This window comes from Meles meles, chromosome 16 (assembly GCF_922984935.1).
Source record: "Meles meles chromosome 16, mMelMel3.1 paternal haplotype, whole genome shotgun sequence".
Taxonomy (NCBI): Eukaryota; Metazoa; Chordata; class Mammalia; order Carnivora; family Mustelidae; genus Meles; species Meles meles.
The window spans coordinates 31,530,246-31,555,889 of record NC_060081.1 but is presented as its reverse complement, the minus strand read 5'-3'; the positions used below and the strand labels follow the sequence as shown (position 1 = coordinate 31,555,889).

Below are 25,644 nucleotides of genomic sequence, written 5' to 3'. Positions count from 1 at the left end.
TGGCTTCCCTCAGAGAAACAGAGTGGCATTGAAATCCGGGCTCTCTAAGCAGGCTCAGGCCACATTCGCGGCCTCCTGAGCTCCAGCTCTGACCTGGGACCCCTCCCGAGGACATGAGTCTTGCATGTGCGGACATGTGTGTGGCTCAACAAACCTCGCCCTGTCCCCTAGGAGCTGTTCAAGAAGGTGGTGCCCCATCAGTGCCTGGGCTCCGTCTGGTCCCGGAGGAACAGGCCTGGCAACGAGCACCTGGCACCCACAGTGCGGGCCACCATCGCCCAGTTCAATGCTGTGGCCAGCTGCATCGTCACCACGTGCCTTGGCAACCCAAGCATGACAGCCCGGGACAGGGCCCTGGTGGTGGACCACTGGATCCGGGTGGCCAAGGTATGCTATGGGCGGCCCAGCTCCCTGAGGCTCTCCTGAGCCTCGGGAACTGCTCTTCTGTCTTTCTCCCTTCTCAGGGCTGAAGGCCCTGCTCTAAGACCTGTGGTCCCCAGGCTCTTCCCCCCGGGGGCATGCTGACCTTCACTCGCATGGCCCAACGTTGGGATGCTCAGTGCCCACGGGACCCTTTCTTTGCAGGGAGGGAAAATCCTCCCTCTCGCCAGCAGTGTTCCTCTTTGGGGCTGCCCTGTGCCCTTCTGCAGCTCCCCGGACATCAGCTTCATCGGGGGGGTGGGGGGTGGGGGGGGAGAGCCTGGGTAACCTGAGCGGGGCACTGTAGCTCTCGAGCATCTAGGGCTCCTGCTCTCCCACTGACAGCTCCTTCTCTTCCCTCCCCCAGGCCTGCCAGATCCTGGGGAACTACTCCTCCCTGCATGCCATCCTCGCGGCTCTGCAGAATGTCTCCATCCACCGCCTGAAGAGGACATGGGACAATGTTTCCAGGTGAGTAGGCTTCTCTCCAGGGACGGACCAGGATGGAGGCGGGATCTCCCACAGGCCTGTCCTTTTCCCCCTCAGTCAGCTTGGACCTCCTGGGAGGCAGCAAACCCTGACCAAAGGACCTGGGCCCGGGGCTGCTTCTCTCAGCCTTCCTGGGGAACAGGCCACCCTGCCTCCTGCTTGAGAAACCCAATGTCCTCCATGCCCCACCCTGGGCTGAGCTGCATTCCATATTTCCACGTGGTGACTTGGCAGCCACTGACCTCTCTGCCCATGGTTCAACCAAAACCCCACCCAAACCGAGCTGTTCAATTAAGCGGGAAAGGGACGCCCAGGAGGATGCCCAGGCGAACTCCCTCCCATGTCCTACAAAGACCTCAGGGCTCAGAGGAGCCCAGAGAACACCCTCAGCCAGCCCGTTGGACATGTGGGGGTTCTCCAAGAAAAGGGACTCGCACTCTACCCTGCCCCGTTATGCCCGCCCTGGCCCTGAGCCTAACTTCTTTCCCTCTCTTCAGGAAGAGCTGTCACACCCTCTCAAAGCTCTGCAGAGAAGACAACCCCCAGGGCAGGAAACTATTCCTCAAGGTAGCAGGGAAGGTGCAGGCCTCCAAGGACAGGAGGGGTGTGAGGAGGCATGATCAGGTGTGGATGAAGTAGGGAATGGCCTGAAGCATTCCTCGGGGAGCAGAAGCCTTTGGCATGAATGTGCTGACAGCCTGGGCTGAATGAAGATTCCCCCTGGGGCTGGGACCAGCGGCTGCTGCCCAGCCAGACTCCCTAGGCTAGATTTCAGGTCTCTGTGTCCATCGACATGGTCCACATGGGGGCCCATATGAACGCGGACAGCCCAGAGGGCAGGCCTCTGCTCACAGATGGAGTGGGGATGGGTGGTGGGCCACAAAAATGATGATGCTAATAGGCTCCTGAGTCCTCAGGAGACCATAGGAGGTAGGTGCAGTTCTCCCTTCTGCCCATGAGAAAAGAGGCTCAGGGAGGCCAGGCTCCAGGCTCCAGGTCCCACATGGACTGAATGGGGGAGCTGAGATTGTTCTGGAAGGACTCCTGGCATGCTTCGGGACAATGGAGCGTCGGTATCAGCACACGGAGGTGGGATGTCTAGGGTCTGAAGTCAGAGACGGTGGGCGCCAGGGGACTGAGGCTATTCTGCTCTCAAGGATCTTGTCCTTGGCCCTCCAGGAGCGGCCCTCGAATAAACTTGCCACCCTGGTGAGGCGGCTGCGGAGAGCACGGAAGGGGCGACCGAGGAAGGTGAGTGTGCCTGAGGGACAGGGCCTCCAAGGTCAGGGGAGAGGGGCTCCTCCCTGAGGGCTGGAAGCCTCCAAATCAGGACAGGTGGGGCAGCAGACTCCAGCTCCACCTCCCCTGGCCACAGTTCCTCAATGTCTTCCATCCAGGTGACCAGGAGGAAGGAGTCTAGCAGGCTGGGTAGAGAATGGATTTGTGGCTGGGGAGGGGCCCAGGGCTCCACATCCTGTCATTTTTGAACTTCAAAGAGCAGGCCCTGGAGGGGATTAGGAGGAGCCCTCAGTTCTGGGAGGGTGAGGGGAAAGGGAATCCAGGGGAAGCAACTAAGGGTCCTAGGCCCTTCCATGTGGGACAGTGGGGTGGGCCAGGACGCTGAAGCCTTTTCAGGGGTGGGCACCAGAGAGCAGGGACTCATCCCAAACCTACCCCTCATGACACAGGGTGTCGTCCCATACCTTGGCACTTTCCTCACTGACCTGGTGATGTTGGATACTGCAATGCAGGACTACCTGGAGGTGGGTGAGCCTGAGGATTGTGGAGGGGGAACCAGAGTCCTGAGGACTGGGAGCAGAGAGTGCCTGGACTGAGCCCTGAGCTCTGCGTCCTTGGGAATCGTCCCCTCCGGACAGCCTCCCAGCAGTCCCTGGGAGCTGGGGTCTCTTAACCATCTCAGTGCTGAGGGAAGGGAGTCTGCACCTAGACGGGTGCCCAAGCCTGGTGAAGCACCAGCGCATCCTGAAGCTGAAGCTGCATGCGCTCTGTGTGAATGGGCCGCAGCCTGTCCCGCAGAGCTTGCCTGTCCTGGAGAGGGAAGTCAGGAGCCTGCACATCAGCCACACTTCAGGAGCCCAGCAGGCCCTGCCTGCCTGAGGCTTCGGCCGGCCGCTCCCTTCTATCACCACAGAGTGTTGTGCGGCAGGGTGCCGACCTGGAGCCCTTCACCAGCCCCACATCTTCCTTTCTCTGGACCCCAGGGCTTGCCCTAGACCCCAGTCTCATTGTGTGTGTCTCAGCGGCCCCCTCCTGTGTCCTGGCCTCAGCGTGCAGCCTCAGAAAGGGTGGGTGTGAGGTGCTCGGACTGACCAGGGGGCTCTTTCTGAAGGACAATGGTTGTCTGCTTTCCAGGGCAATGAGATCAACCACGGCAAGAGGAATAAGGTGAGCATACTTGGCACTTGCTGTAGGTTAGGGGAGGCAGCCCCTATCAGAGACGCCCCTGATAGGAAGGAAGAACATTCCTGGGCTCCATGCCCTCCCCTCCGTCCCCCATTTCCTGGGACAGGTTGCTAAGAAAGAAGTGGAAGACCCATCTAGTTAGTCAGGAGGGATCCAGAAAGGCATCAAGGAGAACTTCCCGGAGGAGGGGCTAATTCTACTTGCCTCTGAGAACAGTTTGGGACATGAAGTTGCATGCAGGAGGGTGGCCATGTGTGCCAAGACCCAGGACCGGTCCCCTGTCCCGCTGCTCGGCCCTCACCTGTCCCTGTAGCTTCCCCACCCAGGCTCGGTGTGCATCCTGTGCCTCTCTCCCGGCCCAGGAATACCGAGTCCTCACGGACATCATGCTGCTCCAGGCGGCGGCAGAGAATTACTGCCTAGAGCCCCAGCATCCATTCATGGCCTGGTTCTGGTCTGTGGAGCGGCTCAGCGAGGATGAGAGGTGAGGCCCATTCAGGAGCTGGGTGAGGGTCGGGGTGGACTCTTTCTGCTGGCCCTGCCTGGGATCCTTCTACTAGGGCTCCCTGGGCAGCCTCAGGCCTCCTTGCTGAGAAGCCAGACACCAGCGGTGGGAAACCCTGGGAGGGACTCCTGAATGCAAGCTGCTGCTCAACTCACAGGTGTCCCTCTGTCCTTAGCTACATCCTGTCCTGCCAGCTGGAGCCACGGTCCTAGCTGGCCAGCGGAACACAAGCACCAGGACAACTGGCTACAGCCACCATCAGAGCTGAACCCGTGGCCACTGGCTGCGCAAGGATTGCCCCTCGGCCCCTGGGCTACTTGAGGTGCCTGAGTGCCATCTGCTGCACAACACCCCTTCCTCTCACCTAGAGACTTATGGTTTTTTGGGGGGTGGGCTGTATTTCATGCAATTAAAAGGTTTTTATTTTACAAAAAGAAAAAAAATGTAATCTGTTTGTGAGAACCCTTGGGATTAAAGTTTTTGTCACCAAAAAAAGGAAAAAAAAGGTTTTTGTTTTCTCCCCTCCCAGCCCACGTGTGTGTTTGGTTCTTTTATTTCCTACGGGAACGTACAGCATCTACAGACTCTCTTGTTCATTCCTGAACCCAGAAATCTTACAGAGTCATCAGCTATTCAATCTGGCAGGAAGGAGAAGAGCCAGCCCTCCTCACTACTTACTGGTGGCCCCTCCAAATCCCGCTTGCTCAGCGGACAGGTTTATGTCAGGGCCAGGCATCTGGGCAAAAGGCAGAAACAGCCCTCGTGTGCACCCCTGAGATGGAGACACTGCAGGTCCTGCCCCAGGAAGGCAACAAACACTGAACAGGAGAGTCCTTGACAGTTCCTTCCCCTCCCCAGAGTTCTGTGCTGCCCAGGAGAGGGGCTGCTTCTCTCCACCCTAAAGCAAGGAGGACAGACGATGTCTTGCTTCCTTTGGGATATGGTGTTTGTGCTTGTGTTTGTGTTGGTTTGCACCCAGGATTTGGGACTGACAGTTGTCCAGTACAGTCTCTGCAATTGCATCAGCAAGAAGGAGGGGGGGGGGGGGGGAAAACACGTAAAGAGATCCAATCCTGCCCGTGGAAGCTACAAAACCCGAGGGAGATATTTTGTAAATGGAAGAAGGGCAGGCAGGACATTCCATGCTCAGTTTCCCTTTAGGCTCTCCAGGTTCACCCTTCATGAAGACAGGAATCCTCCTGGGATCCTTATCCCTGATCTCTGGATTCCTTTTCCCAGCTTCTTTTGGGTGTGGCTGGGGAAAGAAAAGAAACTGGGAAGTGTCCCTTTAAGGCCATAGCTGAGCCTGGCTCTATTCACACCTAGGCTGACCTAGGAGCTAGGATGTGCAGCCATCCTGCATTTCCTTATGCCGTTCTTGGCAAGGCAGTGGTGCCCTTCAGGCCCCACCCTCTTGGTCAGGTCCCTGGTAGCCACTGGTCCCTGGCTGGGGCCTGATGGAGCACAGATTGGTTCTCCCTTGCCAGGATAAAGGTTCATACCCTTGACCAGAGAATCCCCACACTCTCCTTGCTGGCCAAGGGGACTGTCAGGTCCAGGTGGTTCTGAAGTGGTCTCCAACATCCACCAGGTGACACACCCATGTTCCACTCCCTTGTCTGAAATGGGAGCAGGGGAGGAGCATCTCTCACGCAAATGGATGCGAAACGAAGCAAGGGTAGGAATATTCTATCCAGACACCACAGACTCTTAAGAAGGGGGGCGGGGAGGTAGGAAGACACAAAGAAGGACCCGACTTCATCATAATGGAGACCATGCAATAAGAGAGAACATCTTGAAATATTTAGACACCCAACACAGGAGCACCCAAAGGCATCCGACAGTTCATAACAAACATAAAGAAACCTTTGACAGCAATACCATACAGTGGGGGACTCTAACACCGCACACGTATTAATGGACACATGATCCACTCTGACAGCCAACAAGGAATCAATGGCTTCGAGAGGGATGCAGTCGTTTGAACACAAAGATGCAGAACCTTCCACCCTGAAACAGCAGAATCCGCAGCGCTTTCCAGTGGCCATGGAAGATTCTCCAGAATCGATCACACGTTAGGGCACAACCCAAGTCTCAACAAACTCCAAAAGATGGATATCATCCCACGCATCTTTTCTGAGCACGATGCTATGGAACTCCAAATGGACCCCAAGAGCAAACCCGGAGAGACCATGAATCCATGAAGGTTAAGTTACATGCTACCCGACAAGGACTGGGTCAACCCAGAATCCAAAGAGGAAATGCAAAATTACATGGAAGCAAAAAGACAAGCCAAGGATCCCCCAACTTGCAGGTACAGTGCAAGGGAATCGAAGAAGACAGGATCCAGCAGCACAAGAAAAATCCCCACTACCGTAAGCTGACACAAAAGGACCTAGCAAAAGCACAACACAGAGCTCCTGAGCAGTCGCTCAGCCTGGGCGAGTTGGAGCTCCTGTCCTGCTGTTGGGTGCATACTTAGCTTCCATCTGGACTCTAAGTCCCAGCCTGGGGGGTGTTCTTTCTTTTCTTCCAGAACCATCCCCACCGGGGGGGGGGGGGGCAGAGGGGAGTCAACCCTTCAGGGGATTCCCGGCAGAGAGAAATTGTCACAAAGGCCCAGGAAACAACCACCCCTTCCCCGCTGGTGGATCGAGGTGGCCAATTAGCTTTCCCTCGGGAGAACATTCCACAGTGCTTTTGGGGGGGACGATCCTCTCAGGCTCTGAGGCCCAGGATTTCTCGGCAAAGTGCAGATTCCGACTGAGTAACCCTGGGAGGGACCTGACACTCTGCACTTCCAGCATGCTCACCGCTGAGGCCTGGGACACCTGTCCCCGGTGCACACGGAGAAACAACTTGCCAGCGGAACAGTGGACAAAAGGTCCTCTCTTTCACCACCAAGAAGAGATTGAGCAGCAACAGCCTGGCAGCCCCAAAGAGGTGTTTGATTGTCAGGAAGAGCAACAGCCAGGCAGGGCTTTGTCCACCCCCTCAGGCCTCTCCTCCTGTTCTCCTCCAGAGTATAGGGAGGCAGGATGGGAGGAAAGACAGTTTGCTCAGTGGAAGCTAAATCCTGAGCTTGAGTTCCTTTCGACCTAGTAGCCTGGGCACTCCTAGGCTGCTTCCTCTGTGGCCTCTATGGAAAGCCATTCTAAACACCACTGCTTGCTTCCCAAGTGCTGGGATCCTGGGCAGAAAGCGATGGAACACAAGAGAGTCACAGGGAAGTGACAACGTTTGGTCATGAAAGCTTGAAGGTGTGAAAGACCATCTCTTGCCCTACGCTCCCTGGGTCAGAAACCCTTCAGCAACCACTCAGAGGATAGACAGGCAGGTCCATAGCAGGGATGGGGATCCCTGGGAGCCTCTGTGGACCAAACCTGGCGGTCTCTTCACCACAATCCACACACACCAAGATACGGAGGTAAGACTTAACATCCGTGGGTCTTAGGTGAACATAGATTTTGATTCATGTGTGACTTTTCAGAGACAGAAAAGAAGAAGAAAGGGAATAAGGAAAGAGAGACCATCCAAAAAAACAGGCTCAAATATAGAGAACATCCTGGTGGGAACCAGGTGGGGGCATGGGTGGAAGAGGGGGTGGGGATTAAGAGTACACTCACGGTGCTGAGCACTGAGTCATATACGGAACCCCTGAATCCCTACTGTTCACCTGAAACGACGATAACCCTGTACGTCAATTAGACTGTATTTTCAACAATTTCTCTGAACGATGGGTATTAGGAGATCGAAGATGAGATGATGCTCTGAGAGGTTCACAATCAGGTCTCCTCAGGCTGAACGTCAAGGTACATTAAAGATCCACGGAAAAGTCCAAAGACAAAAGTGAAGTCTGTTGATATGGAAAGGCAAGTGCCCACCTCTGTGTTCACAGAAAAGATACCTTCCTATGATATTGGCTGTTGTAAAAGCATTTCACTCACGTCCCCTTGGAGCTACGCTCCTCTGGTGTTTCCATTCTACTTGGTTGTGTGTCTTCATGAAGTAGTTGAAGGGATGATTCCTATCCCTTGTTTCGTGGACGACATACACCACAGTTGGCTCTTTCTAGCCCCTGGAAGATTGGAGCTGGAGGGCCTTCTGGAAAACATGGCACAACCGGATCTCTCATCATTTTCCAGAGAAGGAAAGGGAGGCCCCACAAGGGCACCAATGGAACAGTAACACAGAGGAGGTTCTCCCGACACCCGCTTCAGGATCCCAACTCACTGAGCAAGAGGGAAGAGCCCCCGTCCCTCCAGACACAATGGACACATCACTGGAATGGGCCATTTCTCAGGAAAAGTGAAATGCGGTCAAACATGGAAAGATACAAAATAACATCCCTGAAAGAAAGCCCGCTGTGATCCCCTGCCCTGGGACTTAAGCCCCACCTATGTGTGAAGCCATTGAATAATCACAGGGGAAGGGAGGGAAAACTGAATGGGAAGCCACCAGAGAGGGAGAAAAAGGATGAGAGGCTCTTACCTAAGAAAGGAGCAGAGGGTTGCTGGAGGGGAGCTGGGTGCGGCTATGGGGCAATTTGGGCAGGAGCATAAAGGAGGGCATACGATGTGATGAGCACTGGGGGTGATACCCAACTGATGGATAATTGGGCACTACCTCGGAAGCTAATGAGGTACTGTATGGTGGCTAACTGACTTCCAACAACAACAACAACAACAACAACAACAAAATGCAATCCAAGGTTCTGTGTTTTCTTGATTTGCAATGTGGAAAATACTGGATGACTTCTTTTCTTCCCTCAGGCAAGGAAATGAGATAGGCTATTCATGAGGAGGCAATTCTCAGGACACTCTACCTTTCTCAGCCCTTAAGAGGTTTCCAAACATGCTTTCACCAGTTCCAGTCCTCATGCCCTTCTAGTCAATTCGGAGCACTCTTGACAGGGGGGCCAACACTTTCCTTCTTCAAGGTGACTCACCCCAAGCAGGCAATATCCCTACCTGCCACAGGAGTTACTACAGGTGTGCCCCTCCATCCTTTACAAGGGCCCCACTACAAGTTTTCCAGAAAGGTGGCATGAACACTAGTGGCTGGAAGGTGGATCCTGGATGACGTCCATCCCTTTGTTCACTTGTGGGATGACTAGGGGCAGGGTCTCCATCTCAGTCATGGAGGTGCGAGAGCCCTCCAGCTCACCTTCAGATGCGGCCCTCCCTTCTCGCCCATAGAAGAACCTGAAGAACTACGTGACCATGAACTGGGAACACACAACAAGGGTACAAAGGTCTTACCTGAATTCAGCTCAACATGGGACAGGCTGGTCCCTCTTGGAGGTTGCCCCCAGTGTCCTTGAGTCATTCGAACCCTCTTGGCGACCGACTCCAGGCAGTGGCTCACCACGATAGAGGGATGAGAAGTTCCTCGGAGACAGGTGTCACCACACCACTATCATCACCCTTTGTCGTGGAAGAAGTCCAGGTCCCTCGTCGGATTAAGAAACCCTTCAAACAGGACTGGAGCAGAGTGCAATAAAAGGCTCCCTTTGAAGAAGGCCTGAGCTTGGGGACATGTCCAGTCATATGTCTCACTGCTCCCATCACCACACAGGTGCTGCCCCAAATGGGCAGGGTACCATTTCCAGTACATGGCTCCTGGTCGCCCACCGTACCTATGCCTATCATCACGCCATCGCATCTGGTCACGGCCCCAGCATCAGGCCTGTGCTTCTCCAGGTCATGCTGCTGCCTGCCTCCCCCAACGATCCTGTTTCGTCTCTGAATTCGGAGGAGCTCCACAGCAGTCATCTTCATCAGCTTCACAAAACAGGACTGGGCAATGATTTCACGGATACGACCTGCAAGGCACACGACGGAAAAGAAAAAGAAACTCACACACTGGCCATTCAGCACACTTAAAATCTTTGTCACTTGAACCACATTGTCAACCAAGGGAAAGCACAGTCCAGAAGTCGGGAGAGCATGTTTGCAAACCATGTATCTGACAGGTTCTCAATAGCCACACTATCTAGAGATCCCAGAAACTCAACGACAACGGCCACAACAGCAACAACAACAGAGAAACAAATCAAATGTCATGTGTGGATGTACAAATGGGGAAGAGACATCACCTCAAAGCTAAGACGCATGGAAGGAAATTGGAAAGGAGAGTTCCCATCACTAATTTTTTGAGAAATCCTAATTAGTACAAGCAATGAGATACCATTACTCATCCATGAGGTTGATTCCGCACAGGAAAAGAAAACCAAAACCAACGAAACCAAACAAAAACAAAGTCTCAGGAGAAAGGGAAAGATCGAGTGCTGGCAAAGACATAGAGAAGCAGGAACCTTGCTGATGGTGTGTGGTAGGAAGGTTTAAGGGCATGCTTCTGAAATCAGTGTGGCCGTTCTTCACAAAAATCAACTTTAGCAGGACGCCTGGGTGGCTCAGTCCGTTGAGCTTCCACCTTCGGCTCAGGTCATGGTCCCAGGATCCTGGCACGGAGTCCCGCATCGGGCTCCTTGCTCAGCCGGGAGCCTGCTTCTCTCCTGCCTGTGCTGCCTGCCACTTCTCCTGCTTCTGCATGCCGCTTTCTCACGCGGACAAATGAATGAACAAAATGTTTTTAAAACATCAACTTTAGGGCGCCTGGGTGGCTCAGTGGGTTAAAGCCTCTGCCTTCGGCTCAGGTCATGATCTCAGGCTCCTGGGATCGAGACCCACATCGGGCTCTCTGCTCAGCAGGGAGCCTGCTTCCTCCTCTCTCTCTCTCTGCCTGCCTCTCTGCCTACTTGTACCATAAATAAAATATTTTAAAAAATCAACTTTAGAATTGCCATGTGTTTATGGACTTGCCCTTCTGCGCTAGATACCCAAATTAATGAACAGTATGGTCTTGAAGACTTATCTGAGCACACCTTTTCATGGCAGCATTGTTCCTCAAAGCTAACCCATGAACGCAATCCCAGTATCTGTCGCGGGAGGAACAGATGTTGTCCATACAGACGTTGGGATAGTATTCATTCTGTAAAGAGGACGAAAACATTGACGTGCGCCACCCCATGGGCGAACGTTGAGGATAGTATGCTAAGTGAGAGGAGTATGCAGGAAGATACCAAGGTTGAGTCCACTCTCAGGACCTACCTAAAGTAGATTCCGAAGGACAGAACGTAGAATGGTGTTTGCCAAGGGCTGGAAGGAGGTGCTCAGGGGAAGAGTCTGACTCATGCTAAAGAGGTTTCGATTGACAAGTTCCAATGAGACGGGAAGGTGGGTTCCAGGGAGGTTGGACAAAGACATTAATGCTTTTAAGACATTTAGAATGTACTCCGCGAACTTCATGGGCTTCATGGCCTAACACTAAACTACGCTGAAAAGCTGCACAGGTGGAGAAATGAACACAGGACCGTTTCCTCTGGCCCTCTATACCCTTTCCAGGGAGGTCCGATCTCAGCCATTCAACTTCCGCCAGTTTCCTTGAGACAACGTGGAGCAAACAAAATGTGGTCCTTCTGTGCCTACTTCGAGGTTTAAAAACAGAATTTCCCCACCCGGGACAATTTTATGCGAGAAGGTATTTTTCAGAGTTAATTTCTTGAGACCTTTTATTCCTTGATCATGTTTCGAAACAGAACCCAAACTGAACATTCTACTTCATCTGCTTGATTTTTCCTTCACTGATTTTTCCACTCAGAATCCACTGTTGATGCAAGGGGCTTGGGTGTTCCTATGCCTATCAAAATCTACTGACTTTAGCTTCTGCTGTTTCCAGTTTTGCTTACAAGTCATTCCTTTACCAAGTCAACTTTCCTGAGGCTCATTATGAAGAGTAAAATATTTTTGGCCCCAGGTGTATTGAAGGAATCGCCATTGAGCACTGTGCACGTTTCAGCGACACAACAGAATGATTTCATTTTCCTCGGCCCTAAGAGGATGACCAGAATAAGTTGAGTTCCCCACCATCCTCTCTTAGAGATAGAAAGAGAAAGGCAAGAACAAAGACAGGGGAGGTTCTTCTTTGTGTGATGAGATCTCTCCCAATGGGCTCTCTTGACACCTCTCTCACACGCCACAGAGCAGTATGAACTGTAGTCGAGAGCTTGTACGCTACATCCCTCTTACATCTTTCTCTTCAAACGGGAAGTTTGTACCTTTCCACGATGCACTCCATCCCTGCCCCACCCTCTGCCATCTGCTTCTGGTTCCTTCAATCTGAAGGCTTTTGCTGAGTTCGCTTTTCTCCTTTTCTCGTCTTGGTTTCCGATTCCACCTAGAAGGGGAAACCATCGATCTATCATCTCTCGATAATACCTATCTATCCATCTCTCTTTCTATGTATCTATCAATCTATCTCTCTATCTAAACTAGTATCTCTCTATCTAGAGCTCCCTAGCTACATGCAGATAGTACTTGCCTTCCACGGTCTCACTTATCTCACTTGGCCCACAGTCTAGAGGTGGACCAACGCATGAAACAGTGCCATGCGAAAGCAAAGAGCAAGCGTTCCATGTGAGACGCGAAGTGTGCTCTGAAAGAAGGCTGCAGCGTCACTGGATAGAAAGGCCTGAAAGGCCTCACTGAGGGGGACAGTGCTGAGGACAGAATGAAAACAAGGGAGCTAGTCCCGCACAAGTCTGGCTGCCCTGTGTCATGAAGAAGGAAGGCACCTCTGCCTTAGAGCCTCACTACCAGAAGCTGGGTTGGCCAGAAGAGATGAAAGAGGTACCCAGTGTGGCTGGAGAGCAACTGGGAGCAGAGCAGAGGGGAGTGAGGAAGGCAGGGAGAGGGGCTGAGGCCTGGGAGACAGGTAGCGGTCTCTTGTCCCTCTGGAACGGCATTGCCCCAATACCCTGCATCTTCAACTGCGTGGACTGAATGCCCCACCGTTGTTGCAGAAGAGGAATGGAGGCACAATTTCGCATGTTTCCTCAACATCACCATACTTCTGAGCCCGTGGCTGTGACTGAGGCTGGACTAGCAGCCGATTTTCCCCCAAGTTAGCACCCATCATTCGGGGAGCCATCCGACTCAGCATCTGAGTTTCTGGGCGCATGTTGGCCTTGCCACTGCCTCTGTTCCTGGCGCTGTGAGTCTCGATGGATGGCAGCCCCAACCATCTGGGCTTGATTTTTGCTTCAGGGTGAGAGAAGCAAGAGGGACCAAGGGAGAAGTGGAACATGAGAAAAGTACCTAGGAAGTGCGAAACTCTTTACATGACATCGAGAGAAGCACGGGGCATGCTATTTCATCACGTTGAGTACATCCCGTGGCTCAGAAGCCACTCGCTAACCACCGAGAGCTTGCAGAGTGATGCCTCCACCACAGGTTAGGATCCCTGGGAGCCACGGTGAAGGCTGCTCCCCTCAGAGACCAGAACGAGGGAAAGAGGTCTCATTCCAAATCTAGGCGGGAAACAACTGAACCTTCTCACTACCGAGGATGACAAAGCCCGCATCTTCCTGCATTTGCACCCCATCATGGTGCCCCATTATAATGACGCCAAGAGGGAAAGGGACGGTTCCAAAACGACACAAAGCCAGGACCCAGGCCTCCTCGGAGCGTTCCTCCAGGCCAAGTCCCACCCCTTCCTGCAATTCTTCCCGCCTTCAGTGTGGGCCTCTGACTCCCGTGATACCATCGCACACCTACCACAAATACGATCTACATACACCCCCCAAGATGTCCCAAGGAAGTAGATTCTCCCTGGTCCCCACTAGGCAGGTTGGGAATGTGGGCACGAGGTGAGACACAGAATGACTGAGGACACAGAAGTGGGAAAGGAAAGAGCACAAATGTCTGACTTCAGCTCTGTCTCCTGAAAGGGAGGACCCGAGTGCCAGTTCCAGAGAATGGTGCCTCTGGCATTTTGGGCTCATTGTGTACAGTCCCGGGGAAGAGAGGTCAAGACTCAACTGAAGGGGCTGCGGAGAGGTGTGACTGAACGAAGGGCCCCAGGTAGTAGAATCCTGAAAGGGTGACCTCACATCCTTCATGATAGGCCCCAACTGAACTTAGAACTCTGGTAACCAGGCACCCACTTTCAAAGGGCAACGTGCTCTCCAGCGCACTTGAGTGGAGACCTTCGACAGAACACCATGTTCAGTTGTTGTCTTCCTACTTCCCGGGGCGCTGGGCCCAGTGGAGCCCAGAGCCAGAGACATTACTGCAGTTGCAGACAGCGCTTCAGCCCTCTTTTCCGAAGATTCTGGTCACGGGGCAGGAGACACCAACAGGTAACACAAGGCAGCTCTGGGCGGCCCACTGGAGAGCCGGCAACAACTGGGCTGCCACCTCAGCGGGCCCACACCACTTGCCCCTTACTGGGTGGGCGTGTGAGTGTGTGCGTGTGTGTGTGTGCGTGTGTGTATGTGTGTATAGAAGTGGGGACAGGGGATGAGGGACATGCCCTTCCTGGGCAGAAGCAAGCTGCCTGGTGTTGGAGGTTGGACCCATCTGTCATGTTCATACCCCAGGTCATAGCAGGCAGGATGAGAAGGTGAGGGCTGACACAATGAGCCTTAGAATGTCCTCTGGCTACCTCCTTGCTCGATGTCTTTTCAGCCATCCCTCTTAGCCTGAACTGGAGAACACCGTGTCTCATGGGGGTGTCCCCTTGTGGCAATGTCCCGGGAGGCTGCTAATGACTCTTGGCCCTGTGTCTATGGGGCACTGCCTTTTCAGAGCTGCACCCCAGAGACTGTGAATGAGCTGGCTGGGGACTTCAATGACTCCAACTCGCTGGACAAGGGTCAGGTGTCCCAGGACACCCAGGATCAGTGCTGCTCTGAGGTGAGATTGGGAGGAGGGTTCTCCACACCCAGGGCCCCCACGCAACTATGGGGACAGACCTGGGGCCTTCCCACCGTGTTTCCACTTGAGTACCCCACAGGCCCCACCCCAAAGTAACCCAAACCTCCGCACATCTGCCACCAGCTATGGGGAAGGGAGGAAGACACTCTTCACCAACGTGGGCCTGGTAGAGAAGACAGTGAATGTTTTCCGTGGTTTGGAGGGCGGTTGTTTTCTTTCCTTTGGCCTTGTGTTGCTTTTCACGGAGCCATGAGTCTCTTTGCCCTTTCCCACTGGTTTTACGATTTTCCCTACTCATGCCAGCTAACCTGTGCTTCTGGAGAACTGGCCCACGCCCTTCTAAATCCTCAAAGGGACGGTGGGGTCAAGCCATTCTATAAGTCTTTCTGGAACGTATCGTCTCTCAGAACACATCGAATCCTAGGAGGTCCACCAGCTCACAAGCTGTTTCCCTCTAGGTCTTCACAGTCCCCCATAAAGGAGGTGGTCTGCCACAGTGACTCAGTCTCTCAAGGCTGCTGGAACTTGACGTGACTCAATTTGGTTGCCATTCCAGCCATGCTGCAAGGAACGGGCACCTTAAGGGTCCTCCCAGATGATCTGGGTCACTCCATCTGCCAGAAAACTTAGACCCAAGGATTGGGGGGAAGGCCTCTGATGCCTCCTGTCCCAGGTAGCTGGCTCTGTCTTTTCAGAGCTCCACCCAGGGCATCTGGCATGAGCTGCTGCAAGGCCTCAGCTACTCCACCTCCCTTGACAAGCAGCAGGGACCTCAGGCCGCCAACAACATCCAGGGCTGGTCTGGGGTGAGAACGGGTCCAGCTTCACGGCCAGTCCCAGGACCCAGAGATGACCAGGGCCAGGCCAGAACCCAGACTAGCCACAACTGGCTGCCCTGGGGCCTGCCAAGGAAGGTGGTTTTCCCCTGAACCTTCCTGACCCTGACAGCAACAGGCCAGGCCTCATCAGCATAGGTGCAAAGACATGCAGCCCATGCTTTGGACAGTTCTCAGGCCCAACGCTGATGATCCTGAGCAGCCTTGGGGATTCTCAGCCTCTCTTTTCCCCTCTCGGCAGTAGGGCTCCTTCCTCATCACTCCAAGGCATACATACAGCTCTTCATACAGGCCAGGAAGAGACAGACAGGCTATTGTTGTCCAGCTAACCGCACGTGTTGAAGTCACCAGGACATTTAAGCCTAGATGGTCCTTTGGAAGCCTACGATCGGTTGGTTTTAGGTTTTCAGCCTAGAACCTTTACCCTGGGTCGGCACTCAAGTCCCCCGTCTTGAGCCAGTTCCCAAAGGGTTGGGAGGATGCAGTCTGAGCTCCAGACCCTGCTCTTCCCGGGGTCTCACGGCGCTGAAGCTGACAACGTTGCCCCACCCCACCCCACCCCCTCTTCTGCCTGCTGGAAAAGGAATCATCCCTGTCCCTGGATGAGGCCTGCACGATGCTGGCACTCAGAGAAGGCACAGTGCAGAACTGCGGACCTTCCCTGCTCCTATCCTTCCCGGAGAGAAGCCTCTCAAACATCACCACAATGTGCTTCATCTATCAGATGTTCACGTCAGCCCAGCAGGTCCGGGATCAGCAGTTCAACAGGTGAGTGCCCACCCCATAGCCAGCACAAGGGGGAGCCTTCCGTCTACTAGTAGTATGTCTTGGGAATGTCACTGCCCCTCTCTGACCTTCCCTTTCCTCTCCTGAAACGTGGGGGTGCTAAGAGGATGAACCTCGCAGGGCGACTGGAGGAAGGCGTCATGGGAGGAAGCACGGCACGCGCTTCTCTGGGGCCCGGCCCTGTAGAAAGGGCTGCTGGGCATGCTGGGCATCTTCCCGCTTAACATTGCTCTCTCCAGGGAAGACACGTTCAGGCTCAACCCTCACAGGCCTGTGGTCCTTCTGGGTCTACGGAAAGGAAATGGAAAGCTGGCAGCTTTCCTATTGGCAAAGGACCTCTGAGATGCCATCTAGCTGGTCCTGACGGTGGTCCTTTATGTGCCCAGATCAAGGGGACACTGGGAGCAGGCAGAGCAGCCCAAGGGCCACTCAGGATTGGCAAAGTCTTCTTTGGGATGATTTCATGACATCATGGATCTTAAGCACCTCGGAATGCAGGCACTCTCTCGTCACCAAGAGCAGCGTGTGGGTACAGTGGAGACAATGCCTGGGTCTCAAGTCTTGTCCGAGGGTCAGATCGGCACTCTGCACATCCAAAGCACGCATGTCTAGCGTTCATCAGATGGGGCATCTCTGTGACCTACCCTAGGGATGAATGGATCCACCTCTCTTGGGACCATGAGGAGGCACTCTACGATCAAGGAAGAACAGGATAGGTCTTTGGGTGCCAAAGGAGGGCCTGCTGCCTCCACAGGGCACGGTGGGAGATGACAGGAGTTGTTGCTGGCGAGGGAGGTTCAGAACCATGGATCTCCCAGAACTCTTGATTTCCACGGGAGAGCTTAGTGGGGAGGCTTCCTCTGAAGAAGCCAATGAGCCCAAGAGAGCTGTGGACGGAATGCCAAGTTCTCTGGGAAGCAGAGCCCACTCTGGGCTGAGTGGGTGCCTACAACAGCCATCCCTTGGATGGTCCGTTCTTGCTCTGTCTGCCCCCATCCATATCCACCTCCACTGACCACCACAAGTGGGGCCAAGGACAGAAAGGGGGGGGGACCAGACCCCTCACCCTTCGGCCTCCAGTCAAAGGCCGGATACAGGTCTGCACGGAGGAGGCAGGACTGAGGGGCCAAAGGACAGACCTATGGGAGGTCCCTCATGCCCCCTGGTCAGCAGTCAGCAAGGACAGCTCCAGAGGGGTTGGAAGTGGGCTGGGGCCATTCTGTGGGGCCCACACCGAAAGAACGGTGCTGTGGGAGTAGCACGGGGAAGGAAAGGCCAGGTCTCTGACTCTGCTCCACATATGACTTTCCCCAGCACTCTGCGTCCCATCTCGGGAACCTGGCCTGAGCAGACACGGCACGATATCGGGCAGGCCCTGCACGGTGCCCATGTGGAGGTCAAGGGGGCCTATGTGCACCTCCCGTGGTATGACTGGGCCCTGAACACACATGCCCCCGTTCTGCCGAGGCAGCGGGAACTTCTGCAGCTCACAGAGGCTGAGGCGGAGGGTAAGGGGCACTGCAAGCTGGGAAGGCCATCCGGGATGGGGCTCATGGGCTGGGTATTCCTTGAAAGGCCATGGGATCTGTCCCGTTGAGGGAAAGGCCCATGGAATGTCAGTGATGTGGCTGAACCCTTCCCTGTCTCGCCCACCCCCACCCCCACCCCAACCCCGTGTCGGCTATGCGACTCCATCCAGCAGCTGAGCCAGCCAAAGAGCCTCCCATGGAGCCAGAGGCAACCCTGGCTCTGCATCAGCCATCCCCTTCGGGGTCCGAGCCAGCCTCCCCTCCACCGGCTGCTCCAGAACTGGAACAGGGGCTCCTATGTTATGAATGGTCGCCGGGTCCTGAGGCACAGACAGCTAGGCCATCGGCAAGCCTGGGAGTTTTTACTCCAGCCATCCCAGTTGCCGCTGAGCCCACTCCAGCCGCAGAGGCCTCCTGCCAACCCAAGCACCAGCTCAAGGAGAAGGAGCCTGACCTCCTGGACTTCCCTCCCAAGCTGGTGGCAGAGCAGCTCACCTACATGGATGCGGTGAGCAGCTGGGCCCCCAGGGTAGGAGGCCAGGGCCGGCTTTTCTACTGCTCTCAGCCGCCCTATACCTGCTTTTCCCTGATGGGAACTCCCGGGATATAGGGCCAGATCTCAGATGCAGCCCTCACCAACCGTGGAAACCCATCAGGGCTTTCAGACCTGAGCTGTCACTGTCCAGCTGCGGACTGTGGAGACAGACACTGGGAAGGACTGAGGCAGAGGAACCACGTAGATGCAATGAGTCAGAAGCGAGAGACCATAGATGGGAAGGCTCTGGTCCCTCGGGGCCAGGAGGGCAGCTCCCTGTGCGCAGTCATGTCCATGGGTCGCCCACCCATCTGCCTGGGAGCCTGAGCACCCTCAACCCGGATTAGGCATCTGATGGGTCCTGAAGGACAGGCTAGACGCCGAAAGCCGTGCTGTCCGCCACCACGTGAGATTGGGCACCCGAAAGGAGACACGGACTGCAGGGATGAGCATTTGGAGGAGAAGATGCCCCCTTGGGAGCGCCACCTGGAGCGGCCCCCTGGACATGGAACGATCAGGGTGCACATGCCTTCCTCCCTTCCCTTGCCTCTCTTGGCTCCCGGGGCATCCTGCCCTGGCTTCCCTCAGAGAAACAGAGTGGCATTGAAATCCGGGCTCTCTAAGCAGGCTCAGGCCACATTCGCGGCCTCCTGAGCTCCAGCTCTGACCTGGGACCCCTCCCGAGGACATGAGTCTTGCATGTGCGGACATGTGTGTGGCTCAACAAACCTCGCCCTGTCCCCTAGGAGCTGTTCAAGAAGGTGGTGCCCCATCAGTGCCTGGGCTCCGTCTGGTCCCGGAGGAACAGGCCTGGCAACGAGCACCTGGCACCCACAGTGCGGGCCACCATCGCCCAGTTCAATGCTGTGGCCAGCTGCATCGTCACCACGTGCCTTGGCAACCCAAGCATGACAGCCCGGGGCAGGGCCCTGGTGGTGGACCACTGGATCCGGGTGGCCAAGGTATGCTATGGGCGGCCCAGCTCCCTGAGGCTCTACTGAGCCTCGGGAACTGCTCTTCTGTCTTTCTCCCTTCTCAGGGCTGAAGGCCCTGCTCTAAGACCTGTGGTCCCCAGGCTCTTCCCCCCGGGGGCATGCTGACCTTCACTCGCATGGCCCAACGTTGGGATGCTCAGTGCCCACGGGACCCTTTCTTTGCAGGGAGGGAAAATCCTCCCTCTCGCCAGCAGTGTTCCTCTTTGGGGCTGCCCTGTGCCCTTCTGCAGCTCCCCGGACATCAGCTTCATCGGGGGCGGGGGTTGGGGGGGGAGAGCCTGGGTAACCTGAGCGGGGCACTGTAGCTCTCGAGCATCTAGGGCTCCTGCTCTCCCACTGACAGCTCCTTCTCTTCCCTCCCCCAGGCCTGCCAGATCCTGGGGAACTACTCCTCCCTGCATGCCATCCTCGCGGCTCTGCAGAGTGTCTCCATCCACCGCCTGAAGAGGACATGGGACAATGTTTCCAGGTGAGTAGGCTTCTCTCCAGGGACGGACCAGGATGGAGGCGGGATCTCCCACAGGCCTGTCCTTTTCCCCCTCAGTCAGCTTGGACCTCCTGGGAGGCAGCAAACCCTGACCAAAGGACCTGGGCCCGGGGCTGCTTCTCTCAGCCTTCCTGGGGAACAGGCCACCCTGCCTCCTGCTTGAGAAACCCAATGTCCTCCATGCCCCACCCTGGGCTGAGCTGCATTCCATATTTCCACGCGGTGACTTGGCAGCCACTGACCTCTCTGCCCATGGTTCAACCAAAACCCCACCCAAACCGAGCTGTTCAATTAAGCGGGGAAGGGACGCCCAGGAGGATGCCCAGGCGAACTCCCTCCCATGTCCTACAAAGACCTCAGGGCTCAGAGGAGCCCAGAGAACACCCTCAGCCAGCCCGTTGGACATGTGGGGGTTCTCCAAGAAAAGGGACTCGCACTCTACCCTGCCCCGTTATGCCCGCCCTGGCCCTGAGCCTAACTTCTTTCCCTCTCTTCAGGAAGAGCTGTCACACCCTCTCAAAGCTCTGCAGAGAAGACAACCCCCAGGGCAGGAAACTATTCCTCAAGGTAGCAGGGAAGGTGCAGGCCTCCAAGGACAGGAGGGGTGTGAGGAGGCATGATCAGGTGTGGATGAAGTAGGGAATGGCCTGAAGCATTCCTCGGGGAGCAGAAGCCTTTGGCATGAATGTGCTGACAGCCTGGGCTGAATGAAGATTCCCCCTGGGGCTGGGACCAGCGGCTGCTGCCCAGCCAGACTCCCTAGGCTAGATTTCAGGTCTCTGTGTCCATCGACATGGTCCACATGGGGGCCCATATGAACGCGGACAGCCCAGAGGGCAGGCCTCTGCTCACAGATGGAGTGGGGATGGGTGGTGGGCCACAAAAATGATGATGCTAATAGGCTCCTGAGTCCTCAGGAGACCATAGGAGGTAGGTGCAGTTCTCCCTTCTGCCCATGAGAAAAGAGGCTCAGGGAGGCCAGGCTCCAGGCTCCAGGTCCCACATGGACTGAATGGGGGAGCTGAGATTGTTCTGGAAGGACTCCTGGCATGCTTCGGGACAATGGAGCGTCGGTATCAGCACACGGAGGTGGGATGTCTAGGGTCTGAAGTCAGAGACGGTGGGCGCCAGGGGACTGAGGCTATTCTGCTCTCAAGGATCTTGTCCTTGGCCCTCCAGGAGCGGCCCTCGAATAAACTTGCCACCCTGGTGAGGCGGCTGCGGAGAGCACGGAAGGGGCGACCGAGGAAGGTGAGTGTGCCTGAGGGACAGGGCCTCCAAGGTCAGGGGAGAGGGGCTCCTCCCTGAGGGCTGGAAGCCTCCAAATCAGGACAGGTGGGGCAGCAGACTCCAGCTCCACCTCCCCTGGCCACAGTTCCTCAATGTCTTCCATCCAGGTGACCAGGAGGAAGGAGTCTAGCAGGCTGGGTAGAGAATGGATTTGTGGCTGGGGAGGGGCCCAGGGCTCCACATCCTGTCATTTTTGAACTTCAAAGAGCAGGCCCTGGAGGGGATTAGGAGGAGCCCTCAGTTCTGGGAGGGTGAGGGGAAAGGGAATCCAGGGGAAGCAACTAAGGGTCCTAGGCCCTTCCATGTGGGACAGTGGGGTGGGCCAGGACGCTGAAGCCTTTTCAGGGGTGGGCACCAGAGAGCAGGGACTCATCCCAAACCTACCCCTCATGACACAGGGTGTCGTCCCATACCTTGGCACTTTCCTCACTGACCTGGTGATGTTGGATACTGCAATGCAGGACTACCTGGAGGTGGGTGAGCCTGAGGATTGTGGAGGGGGAACCAGAGTCCTGAGGACTGGGAGCAGAGAGTGCCTGGACTGAGCCCTGAGCTCTGCGTCCTTGGGAATCGTCCCCTCCGGACAGCCTCCCAGCAGTCCCTGGGAGCTGGGGTCTCTTAACCATCTCAGTGCTGAGGGAAGGGAGTCTGCACCTAGACGGGTGCCCAAGCCTGGTGAAGCACCAGCGCATCCTGAAGCTGAAGCTGCATGCGCTCTGTGTGAATGGGCCGCAGCCTGTCCCGCAGAGCTTGCCTGTCCTGGAGAGGGAAGTCAGGAGCCTGCACATCAGCCACACTTCAGGAGCCCAGCAGGCCCTGCCTGCCTGAGGCTTCGGCCGGCCGCTCCCTTCTATCACCACAGAGTGTTGTGCGGCAGGGTGCCGACCTGGAGCCCTTCACCAGCCCCACGTCTTCCTTTCTCTGGACCCCAGGGCTTGCCCTAGACCCCAGTCTCATTGTGTGTGTCTCAGCGGCCCCCTCCTGTGTCCTGGCCTCAGCGTGCAGCCTCAGAAAGGGTGGGTGTGAGGTGCTCGGACTGACCAGGGGGCTCTTTCTGAAGGACAATGGTTGTCTGCTTTCCAGGGCAATGAGATCAACCACGGCAAGAGGAATAAGGTGAGCATACTTGGCACTTGCTGTAGGTTAGGGGAGGCAGCCCCTATCAGAGACGCCCCTGATAGGAAGGAAGAACATTCCTGGGCTCCATGCCCTCCCCTCCATCCCCCATTTCCTGGGACAGGTTGCTAAGAAAGAAGTGGAAGACCCATCTAGTTAGTCAGGAGGGATCCAGAAAGGCATCAAGGAGAACTTCCCGGAGGAGGGGCTAATTCTACTTGCCTCTGAGAACAGTTTGGGACATGAAGTTGCATGCAGGAGGGTGGCCATGTGTGCCAAGACCCAGGACCGGTCCCCTGTCCCGCTGCTCGGCCCTCACCTGTCCCTGTAGCTTCCCCACCCAGGCTCGGTGTGCATCCTGTGCCTCTCTCCCGGCCCAGGAATACCGAGTCCTCACGGACATCATGCTGCTCCAGGCGGCGGCAGAGAATTACTGCCTAGAGCCCCAGCATCCATTCATGGCCTGGTTCTGGTCTGTGGAGCGGCTCAGCGAGGATGAGAGGTGAGGCCCATTCAGGAGCTGGGTGAGGGTCGGGGTGGACTCTTTCTGCTGGCCCTGCCTGGGATCCTTCTACTAGGGCTCCCTGGGCAGCCTCAGGCCTCCTTGCTGAGAAGCCAGACACCAGCGGTGGGAAACCCTGGGAGGGACTCCTGAATGCAAGCTGCTGCTCAACTCACAGGTGTCCCTCTGTCCTTAGCTACATCCTGTCCTGCCAGCTGGAGCCACGGTCCTAGCTGGCCAGCGGAACACAAGCACCAGGACAACTGGCTACAGCCACCATCAGAGCTGAACCCGTGGCCACTGGCTGCGCAAGGATTGCCCCTCGGCCCCTGGGCTACTTGAGGTGCCTGAGTGCCATCTGCTGCACAACACCCCTTCCTCTCACCTAGAGACTTATGGTTTTTTGGGGGGTGGGCTGTATTTCATGCAATTAAAAGGTTTTTATTTTACAAAAAGAAAAAAAATGTAATCTGTTTGTGAGAACCCTTGGGATTAAAGTTTTTGTCACCAAAAAAAGGAAAAAAAAGGTTTTTGTTTTCTCCCCTCCCAGCCCACGTGTGTGTTTGGTTCTTTTATTTCCTACGGGAACGTACAGCATCTACAGACTCTCTTGTTCATTCCTGAACCCAGAAATCTTACAGAGTCATCAGCTATTCAATCTGGCAGGAAGGAGAAGAGCCAGCCCTCCTCACTACTTACTGGTGGCCCCTCCAAATCCCGCTTGCTCAGCGGACAGGTTTATGTCAGGGCCAGGCATCTGGGCAAAAGGCAGAAACAGCCCTCGTGTGCACCCCTGAGATGGAGACACTGCAGGTCCTGCCCCAGGAAGGCAACAAACACTGAACAGGAGAGTCCTTGACAGTTCCTTCCCCTCCCCAGAGTTCTGTGCTGCCCAGGAGAGGGGCTGCTTCTCTCCACCCTAAAGCAAGGAGGACAGACGATGTCTTGCTTCCTTTGGGATATGGTGTTTGTGCTTGTGTTTGTGTTGGTTTGCACCCAGGATTTGGGACTGACAGTTGTCCAGTACAGTCTCTGCAATTGCATCAGCAAGAAGGAGGGGGGGGGGGGGGAACACGTAAAGAGATCCAATCCTGCCCGTGGAAGCTACAAAACCCGAGGGAGATATTTTGTAAATGGAAGAAGGGCAGGCAGGACATTCCGTGCTCAGTTTCCCTTTAGGCTCTCCAGGTTCACCCTTCATGAAGACAGGAATCCTCCTGGGATCCTTATCCCTGATCTCTGGATTCCTTTTCCCAGCTTCTTTTGGGTGTGGCTGGGGAAAGAAAAGAAACTGGGAAGTGTCCCTTTAAGGCCATAGCTGAGCCTGGCTCTATTCACACCTAGGCTGACCTAGGAGCTAGGATGTGCAGCCATCCTGCATTTCCTTATGCCGTTCTTGGCAAGGCAGTGGTGCCCTTCAGGCCCCACCCTCTTGGTCAGGTCCCTGGTAGCCACTGGTCCCTGGCTGGGGCCTGATGGAGCACAGATTGGTTCTCCCTTGCCAGGATAAAGGTTCATACCCTTGACCAGAGAATCCCCACACTCTCCTTGCTGGCCAAGGGGACTGTCAGGTCCAGGTGGTTCTGAAGTGGTCTCCAACATCCACCAGGTGACACACCCATGTTCCACTCCCTTGTCTGAAATGGGAGCAGGGGAGGAGCATCTCTCACGCAAATGGATGCGAAACGAAGCAAGGGTAGGAATATTCTATCCAGACACCACAGACTCTTAAGAAGGGGGGCGGGGAGGTAGGAAGACACAAAGAAGGACCCGACTTCATCATAATGGAGACCATGCAATAAGAGAGAACATCTTGAAATATTTAGACACCCAACACAGGAGCACCCAAAGGCATCCGACAGTTCATAACAAACATAAAGAAACCTTTGACAGCAATACCATACAGTGGGGGACTCTAACACCGCACACGTATTAATGGACACATGATCCACTCTGACAGCCAACAAGGAATCAATGGCTTCGAGAGGGATGCAGTCGTTTGAACACAAAGATGCAGAACCTTCCACCCTGAAACAGCAGAATCCGCAGCGCTTTCCAGTGGCCATGGAAGATTCTCCAGAATCGATCACACGTTAGGGCACAACCCAAGTCTCAACAAACTCCAAAAGATGGATATCATCCCACGCATCTTTTCTGAGCACGATGCTATGGAACTCCAAATGGACCCCAAGAGCAAACCCGGAGAGACCATGAATCCATGAAGGTTAAGTTACATGCTACCCGACAAGGACTGGGTCAACCCAGAATCCAAAGAGGAAATGCAAAATTACATGGAAGCAAAAAGACAAGCCAAGGATCCCCCAACTTGCAGGTACAGTGCAAGGGAATCGAAGAAGACAGGATCCAGCAGCACAAGAAAAATCCCCACTACCGTAAGCTGACACAAAAGGACCTAGCAAAAGCACAACACAGAGCTCCTGAGCAGTCGCTCAGCCTGGGCGAGTTGGAGCTCCTGTCCTGCTGTTGGGTGCATACTTAGCTTCCATCTCGACTCTAAGTCCCAGCCTGGGGGTGTTCTTTCTTTTCTTCCAGAACCATCCCCACCGGGGGGGGGGGGGGGGCAGAGGGGAGTCAACCCTTCAGGGGATTCCCGGCAGAGAGAAATTGTCACAAAGGCCCAGGAAACAACCACCCCTTCCCCGCTGGTGGATCGAGGTGGCCAATTAGCTTTCCCTCGGGAGAACATTCCACAGTGCTTTTGGGGGGGACGATCCTCTCAGGCTCTGAGGCCCAGGATTTCTCGGCAAAGTGCAGATTCCGACTGAGTAACCCTGGGAGGGACCTGACACTCTGCACTTCCAGCATGCTCGCCGCTGAGGCCTGGGACACCTGTCCCCGGTGCACACGGAGAAACAACTTGCCAGCGGAACAGTGGACAAAAGGTCCTCTCTTTCACCACCAAGAAGAGATTGAGCAGCAACAGCCTGGCAG

The 25,644-nt window shown here is 55.3% G+C and overlaps 1 long non-coding RNA gene across 1 annotated transcript in view; it reads right to left on the bottom strand.

The window, feature by feature from the left end:
• Positions 1-25,644, bottom strand: part of LOC123927174 — a 56,705-nt gene that overhangs the window by 9,792 nt on the left and 21,269 nt on the right. Inside the window, exon 3 of the long non-coding RNA XR_006815361.1 lies at positions 9,100-9,662. This is a non-coding gene — a long non-coding RNA (uncharacterized LOC123927174). The remainder of the gene's footprint in view (positions 1-9,099; positions 9,663-25,644) is intronic.